Genomic DNA, 7,917 nt, shown 5'->3' on the forward strand with positions numbered 1-7,917 from the left:
CAGACAAATGAATTTTATCTAATTTTAAGAGTGGAGATATTACATCTCTTTGTTATAAATAAACTATTTTTTATTGAATTAAAATATATTTGAAAACTTAATTTCATTACAAAATATTTTACAGTTTTGCACCGACAGTACTAGTACTAAGAAACAAAATAGAAATTTTTAACAAATTAAAAAATTCTTTATAAAATATAGATAAAGCTTTCCTGATATCTTTACAAAAATCCCCACTAAGTAGCAGGATCAAAAATGTAAATTATCCATTTAAAAAAAATCTGCGGTGTTTCATTAGGCATAATTAAATATGAATCTTAAAAAATAGACAGAGTAAGTAAAAATGTAGCGAAAAGTAATAAATATTAGTTAATCTAAATTGTATTTTATTAGCATGACATTCATTTTTGGGCCAGAGGCTTCCCTAGAACGTACCATCATTCTGCTCTTTTATTTGTCTTATATGGCAATAATTATTTTTAAATCTCTAAGTGTAAACAAGTGAATGTAAGCACATATCAACAAGTGAAAAAATAAAAATTTTGCATTAAAAAAATACAGGGGGTAAAATATGTTCTAGAGAGACTATTTATTTGCACTAATCATTTTCTGAATATCCATTAATAGAAATATCAGTCATGGTTTAAAATTAGGTCAATGCATTCTTTGTTCAGTCATCAGCAGTATTTTCTACTTATCAAACATAAACCATCTTTGCTTACATTTAATGCATTTGAAATATCACATAATTTAAGTGAGTTTATCATCTGTTCCAAAACGGCTGAACTGACTACAAACCTGTCACTTCTTTCAGAGTTAGTCTTTTTATAATGTCGGCAAGGGACCTTTGTTTTTTCCTTTTGGAGTGTGAGAACCTTTTGTTTCTGCTTTTACAAATCTGCGGCAGTTCCAAGTTAACTTCTATGAATTCGTATTTTATAATAATAAACTTTTGTCCATAAGAGGTGTGATTGTATGTTGGAATCCCGGAATTCCGTGTCTTTCGGGTTTTAAAGTTAAGAGCGCATGCTATATGATTTTTCTGGGAACATTGTGGAATTCTGCGTTTCTCAAGACTATTGGTTCTGAACTTTCGCTAATCAAAAACTTATAGTCAGTCGAAATTTTTACGGAATTTAAATTGTGAAAGTTTTGCTAATTCCCACTAAGGAGACGCTTATATACACATGATTCTTCGGCCAATGGGCATAGGTTCACATTTTTTTTTAAAATTTGTTTTCTTGATGTTTTTTATGATAAATTTTGATAATATAATTTTATAAGGCAGCTTAATCTTTTTCAAAAAGGGTAAAAGATGAAGTGCACTTATTATATTTGGTGAAATGGCGTTTTTAGAACTTCTATGAATTTTTCCTCAAAACTTTAAAGTAATAAAAAGAAATTAGTGGTTTTGTGTAAGTAATTTAAAACTACACATTTCTCAGTTTTTATATTTTTTAAAATCTAATCTTATTACAGTTTAAATTAATGAAAAGTGATTTTGAAGACTCTAACAACTTTCTTTTATGTTAGTTTCTTAAACTTTCATCTTTCAAAAACTGTTGAATACAGTATTGTATTGGTGCAATTTTGAGAAAATAATAGATATAAAATACTGCACACTTTGTGATAAATTGTGGTCGGGTGACAGCCTTACATTTTATATATAATGAAAGATAGTGCCAAGCAGAGTAAATATCCTTCAACAGTTTATTTGTAAAAATTAATACACTTTTTAGAATTTTCTCTCCTTGTCTCCATGCTTTTGACAGTTATGTTTGGTCAAGAAAGGAAGGGCCTTGTAAGGGAAAGAAGTTCATGCTAAAATTTTAATATTGTTAATAAAATGTATTTCTAAGAAGCAATAAATTATCTGTAAATTGTATTATGTCTTCTTTTTACAAATTTTTCCGTAAAACATAATGCAGCACAGTTAACTACTATATTTTAGGATTTTTGACTTTACAATAATCATACTTTTTATGATTGCAACAACCTTTCTTTTTTTCTCAATGTCCACCTGTTGACATTCGTTATTCGAGTATCGGTCAGGCAGATCTGTGTGCCACTCTTTCAGGAATGCCATATTATGTGGACCAACGTTGCTCCCACAGCAAAGACAGATAGTACAACCAGGGGTGTGTCAAGGTTATTTTTATAAGAGTAACCTATTTTGTGTACAATTAAAAAATCAACACAAAAATAAGGTGAAGTTAGAAAATATTTTCAAAAATTGTCACTACAAATAAAAAATCATTTATGACTGTTGAATTTCTATTTTTAACATATAATCAAAAACAATTTTGCTATTGTAAAATTTTGGGCTTAAAATTGTGTCCAAAATTAAAAATCCATAAAAATTATTGTCTAAAGTTAAATTTCAATTTGAATTTAATAAAAACATGCATTTAACTGTACTAACACTATTTTCATTATAACTTTTTTGACTGTGCCATCCAAAAAAAAGTTTTGCAGAAAAAATTTTTTTTTCATAAAAAACAAAAGTCTGTTAGAATTAATTTATAATAATATTTGAGATATTAGTTTCAATTTCAAATCCCTGTAAAGTTTATGGTTTCGTCGTCTCTTTAATATAGCGTAAGTAGCCGTTTAGATTTACCACCCCGCAGTATCTGCTTCCTATTCGTAGAAGACAGCTGGCGAAAAAGCTTCTTTTTTTTCTCTCTCCATAGATTGCAACAAGAACGGGGCTTACTTGGTACTAGCTCATTTTCTTCTACCAGGCATGGGAGGGAAAAGCTCTCTTCTTACGAACCGGGCAGGAAACGAATTCTTTTATTACGTCATCATTTATTATTATTATATATATTATCATTATATTTATTTATCATCATTCATTTTATTACGATAGCAATCCATTGGGTTCCATTGCAAGTAGAAGTCCGTAATTAACCCAAGATTGATTGTTTTTTACAAAAATAAAATTTTAAGAGGCTGGGTAGAGTGTCTCACTGTCTTAAAACTTGTTTTTTTTTTTTAATGTTTTTTGTTCAACTGGCGCTTTTTTAAGTTGCATTTGTGAAGGTACTTCTAAACTATAGTAAATTTTTCCTGGACAGACCCCTGCTTACAGAAAATTAAACAACATCCTTGCCTAATCAGGGATTTCAACTCTACACAGTCCCTTCGGTTTATTGAAATAACTAGGAAATTCACCAAAAAGTTTAACATTTACCTCTAATTCCGTTATCTGGGGACAAGATTATCGGGCACTACACGGTTTATTTAATTCCAACTTTATAGTTGGCAAAGTTAGTTGTCTTTGAATTTAGTAAGAAAATATCAGTTTAGATACAAGTGTTTAATAATTTTTTTTAATGTTTTCTTCATAAGTAAACTCAGATGTTTAGTAGTTAAATGTTTTTCGTTGTAAAGGTTTTAATATTAAGAAAAATTTGTTTTATAATACACGTTGATATTTTTTTGCAGAATTTTTTTTTCCTTTTGCAGGTTGTGTAAATTTGACGTATCTTCCTGAGGAGTATGGAATATCCTTCACTGTTACTATAGATAAGCTTACCATTTATAATGAAACCATATCAGGTATAGTAATGTAATTACCATTGAAATATAAGTATTAATTTGCGTTCAATATATAAATGTTTTTTGATTTTTTTTTTACAATCTTATGCTTTTTTATTTCATGACATACTGTTTATTATAGTCTTATTTTCTCTGCTTTTTCTGAAATCTTACATTATTCTTGTTTAAGATTTAAACAAACATTTGTTGTTAAATGATGTAAGAAGATATAATAAATTATATTTATTCACTATATTTTTCCGTTGTGACGCTGGACTTAATACACAATGCTCTGCAGTAATAGAAAGGACATTTTCAGTATTTACATTTGTCTGATTTTTCAAGAAATATTTAAATAAAACTTTAGAGGTGTTTAAATCTTGCAATTACTCATGCTTATCAATGATATTTGATGCTTTCAGAATTTTAGGAACAAGGAATAAATTAAGAACGTTAAAAGAAATTTTTTTGAACAGGAGATACAACAATTAGCTTGTAACTAGTGTTTATTACTTTAGTTATTCTAAGCAAGAACTGCATCAGAATTTAGAAACCTTAACACATTTGCTGCCACTAAAAATGATATTTCCATCCTCAGAAGCCTGATTGCAGAACAGGGTTTTAATGGTTTAAATGCGACGCGCTGGCGCATCGTCGGCATACCAGGAGGTGACACGCTAGTGGGTCAGTGGCAGCGAACGTGTTGAAAGGTATTCAATAAAATCAAACCAAATTTTCAGAGTTATTTTTGTTATTAATCATTAATTATGCAATATGAGCTTAGTGATTCTTACATTCTGAACATTAATGGAAATCATTTAATAAAAGTTTCATAAAATTTTTTGTAAATCATGTTTGGTTACTAAAGTAAATCATGTTTGGTTAACTTGAAAATTTAACACATTTCTAGAAATTTGCTTATAAGTTTTTGTACTTTATAATGATGAGTTTTCTGTATATTTTATAATGAAATTGCTTAGTTGAAAAATTTATCAAAATCTTGTTTCAAGCAAGCTGAGTTGCTAGTGCAACACATAGGTTCTATCTCCCTATTAAATTATGGTTCATTTCCCAAAACTTTGTTACTTATACTGTCACTGTTTGGTTAATAATTGTAGGATGTTGTCATTTGTTATTTAATTAGTTTCTTATTATTTTTAACATTTACATATCTTTGATTTTGTTCCCTTGTCTTGTAGCAAAAAATCCACCTCCTGCATGTTTTGGAGCTCCAATTTTAAAAGATTATGCTGACCTCTGCCTTCGCTTTTATGATTTAGATGTATCAAAGACAAAACTACACGGTTGTGTGAAGATAGAAGCAAGATTACACTATGTCATTGTTGGAGAATATAAGATAGGCTGCTTTAATATAGGACAAAGCAGATGGAAAATTTATCATAAAAAGCTAGTGCAGCTTATTCGTGCAAAAAATAAAATTTTGATTAGTGAAAATAAGATTTAGTTAATATTATTTTTAGAGAAATTTTAATATATATTTATTATTTGAATATGAACTTTATATAGATTTGTGTGTGTAATAATTGAAAGAAAAAATAATTGAATTTTTTATTTTGTACAATTTTTATTGATCGGGTAAAAGAAATTACTGACTTTTACATTAATTTTATTGACAGGAGATAATCTGATTCATTATTCCTTAAATGTTTATGAGCTTGTTTTGCTCTTTGTGTTTTACATGCTCTTTTGTTCTGATATGTTTTTACTTTTATGCTTCCTAAGTTGACTTGTTTTTCATACTTTATTTTAATGTTCATTAGGGTAGTAATTTGAATTAAAGTTTCCAAGAAGGCATTTCAACCAATGACACAGAAACGTTATATTTCATTACAAATAGATAATGTTAAATATTTAACATTATGATAAAAATTCATTGTATTTGAAATGTTTTTTTTTTCATGCAAAATTATCCAATGTGATAATCCGAAAAGAATTTTCCTTACATTTGAAATATGAATATTTCTTTTGATGGTTTTAAATGTGATAATTCTGAGCTTGTTTTGCTATATCTTTTTCATATGCTAGATGTTATGTTCTTGTTTATGTATTTCACTACTATGTTTACCCTGTTAAATATATTTTTTGGTTTGGTGAACTGCTTGTATGAGCCTAGAGATTATCAAATTGATTTTAAAGTAATCACCCCAATAGCACATATTTTAACTGTATGCGGGTTTCCCGTGGTCTTGAAAAGTACTTGAATTTCATTTTGGTTTTCAAGAGCCCCATGAAATCCTTGAAAATTTCAAAATGACCTTGAAAAATATCAGAAACTTATGAAAACCAGCATTTTTTCTTGTATTTCTGTGTTGAACTTCTCGCCCAAATAAAGTTGGTTACATCTGTATATTAATTTATGCTTATGGTTACAAAATCCATAGTGTGCATATATATCAATATCATTCCCATCACTGATCATGGGTTTGCAATACTACTGTTTAAGTATGCCTTTTGTTTTTAATTAATACTTGAATTGAAAATACCACAAATTACAGTATTAATTTTCTGGTCAATTTTGGAATAATGTACGTAGTACACTTGAACGGGTAGTAAAATTATTGCCAAAAATTTTAAGTTTCACATCTTAACAATTTGATATCTGTTGTGCATTAATTGTTTAAAAAATAGGTGCACATTGAAGTTATTGTAGCCAGTTTTTTAATATGTGATTAAATATTTTTATCTGATTCTTATTTTAATTTGTTATTTTATACTTTTGTTTTGTACAACTTGGCAGTAATATTTAATGTTCCTTTAAGCATAAGAATACTATATAAAATTTTGATTAAAGTTGTGGTCCGCCATTTTACTGAAGTTTTAAATTTCGGTCCCTCGGCCTTGTAAGTTGGAAACCCCTGGTCTAGGCATACAAGTCATAAACTTTATGTGCATATTCAATACATAAACTTTAATTGATCATGAATGTGCAATTTTACAGAGAGTTTTTACTGAAACGTTTTAGAACTTTTCTATGTGATATTTGGCAAAACTGGTTCGATGTTTCACAAAATACTTCAAGATTGTATATTCTATTTTTATAATAAATATTTAAACTTAACAAATGTCTTGTCTTGATTAATATTTATAGGCTCTATATACATATCAAGTGCGTGCATGAAGTACCAAAATTAATATTCTTTTGCCTCCTTTAAAATTCTATATGTTAATGATTTATAAGGTAAATTTTTTATTATCTTATGATTTATTATTATGATGGTATATTGTAAGAGTCACAGTATAAAAGATAACAGCACAAAGATACATAATTAATTTAAAAATAACATCGAACTGAATTTATATGCAATTTTGGCTGTTTGTTTTGTTATTTACAAGCTTCATGAAATTTCTATCTATACTTAGATCTCTTGATATTCAAAAAATAAAAGTATTTTTGATTACTTTAATTTTTTGTAATTCTATCCGCACAATGTGAAGCTTTCCTTTTAAAAATAATTATTTTCAATTTTGTTCCCTTTTTTGGGGGGGGGGAATGAAAAATTTAAAGCCTTATTCTACATATTTTTTTGAATCTCAATTTAGAAATTTTGTCATGGAATTATTTTAAATTCCTTTATAATTTGTTATTATGATGTCATATAGTGAAGAAAAAAGTAATATTAAAGTAAACAGCACACAAACTCATCATTGATTAAAAAATGGTTTATTCACTAAAATTTATATGTCATTTATGTTGTTTGTTTTGTTACTTACAGCTGCATAATATTGTATTGATTCCTAGATCCGTCAATATTCAGAACTTTTTCAGGACATTGTAACTATCTAAAATTATTGCAATATCTGTTATTGAAATTTATGAATTAAATGTCTACCATAAGTAGAAAATATTCCAGTCAATTTCTAGTTATTAATGGAGTGCAGTTTTTGTATATTATTGACTATGAAAATTCTAAAAAATTTATTTGTTTTAAATATTATGCAATAATTAGCTGTTAGCTTGACATATTTTGCATAATCTACTGGATTTTTTTCTTTCTGCATGTTAGCAGCTTGATCATAATTTTTAATGCAATTTTTCCACAAGATTTAGAATTTGCCTTTTTAGATCTATATTTTAAAAAAAAAATCGTGACTCAGGGGGTTTACTTTTAGTAAACACGGGTGTCACAATCCCGAGTTCCCCAGTGATATGTTAGATTCTTCTTAAATAATTTTTTTTTAAAAATAGTACTCATTTGACGAATCCTTAATCGAACTAAAAAAATCTTGGTTACATTTTCTGTTTCTTAGCCAAGTTATGTATTTATTAGTAGGTTCTAAATGCTATATGCACCACTAAATCAGATCATAATTCATAAAAATATTTTTTTATTAATTTTGAAACATAAAATACCT

At 27.7% G+C, this 7,917-nt stretch overlaps 1 long non-coding RNA gene across 3 annotated transcripts; it reads left to right on the forward strand.

The window, feature by feature from the left end:
- The first annotated feature begins 2,696 nt into the window (after positions 1–2,696).
- Positions 2,697–7,419, forward strand: LOC110282367 (uncharacterized). 3 transcript variants are annotated; one of them, XR_006227158.2, is made up of 3 exons: positions 2,697–2,719; positions 3,472–3,564; positions 4,743–7,419. It is a non-coding gene; the product is annotated as an uncharacterized lncRNA (long non-coding RNA). The 3 variants fall into 3 exon arrangements; XR_006227159.2 differs by lacking the exon at positions 2,697–2,719 and adding an exon at positions 2,999–3,272; XR_006227157.2 differs by lacking the exon at positions 2,697–2,719 and adding an exon at positions 3,269–3,292.
- The last annotated feature ends 498 nt before the right edge of the window (positions 7,420–7,917 follow it).

This window comes from Parasteatoda tepidariorum, unplaced genomic scaffold (genome assembly GCF_043381705.1).
Source record: "Parasteatoda tepidariorum isolate YZ-2023 unplaced genomic scaffold, CAS_Ptep_4.0 HiC_scaffold_1029, whole genome shotgun sequence".
NCBI lineage: Eukaryota > Metazoa > Arthropoda > Arachnida > Araneae > Theridiidae > Parasteatoda > Parasteatoda tepidariorum.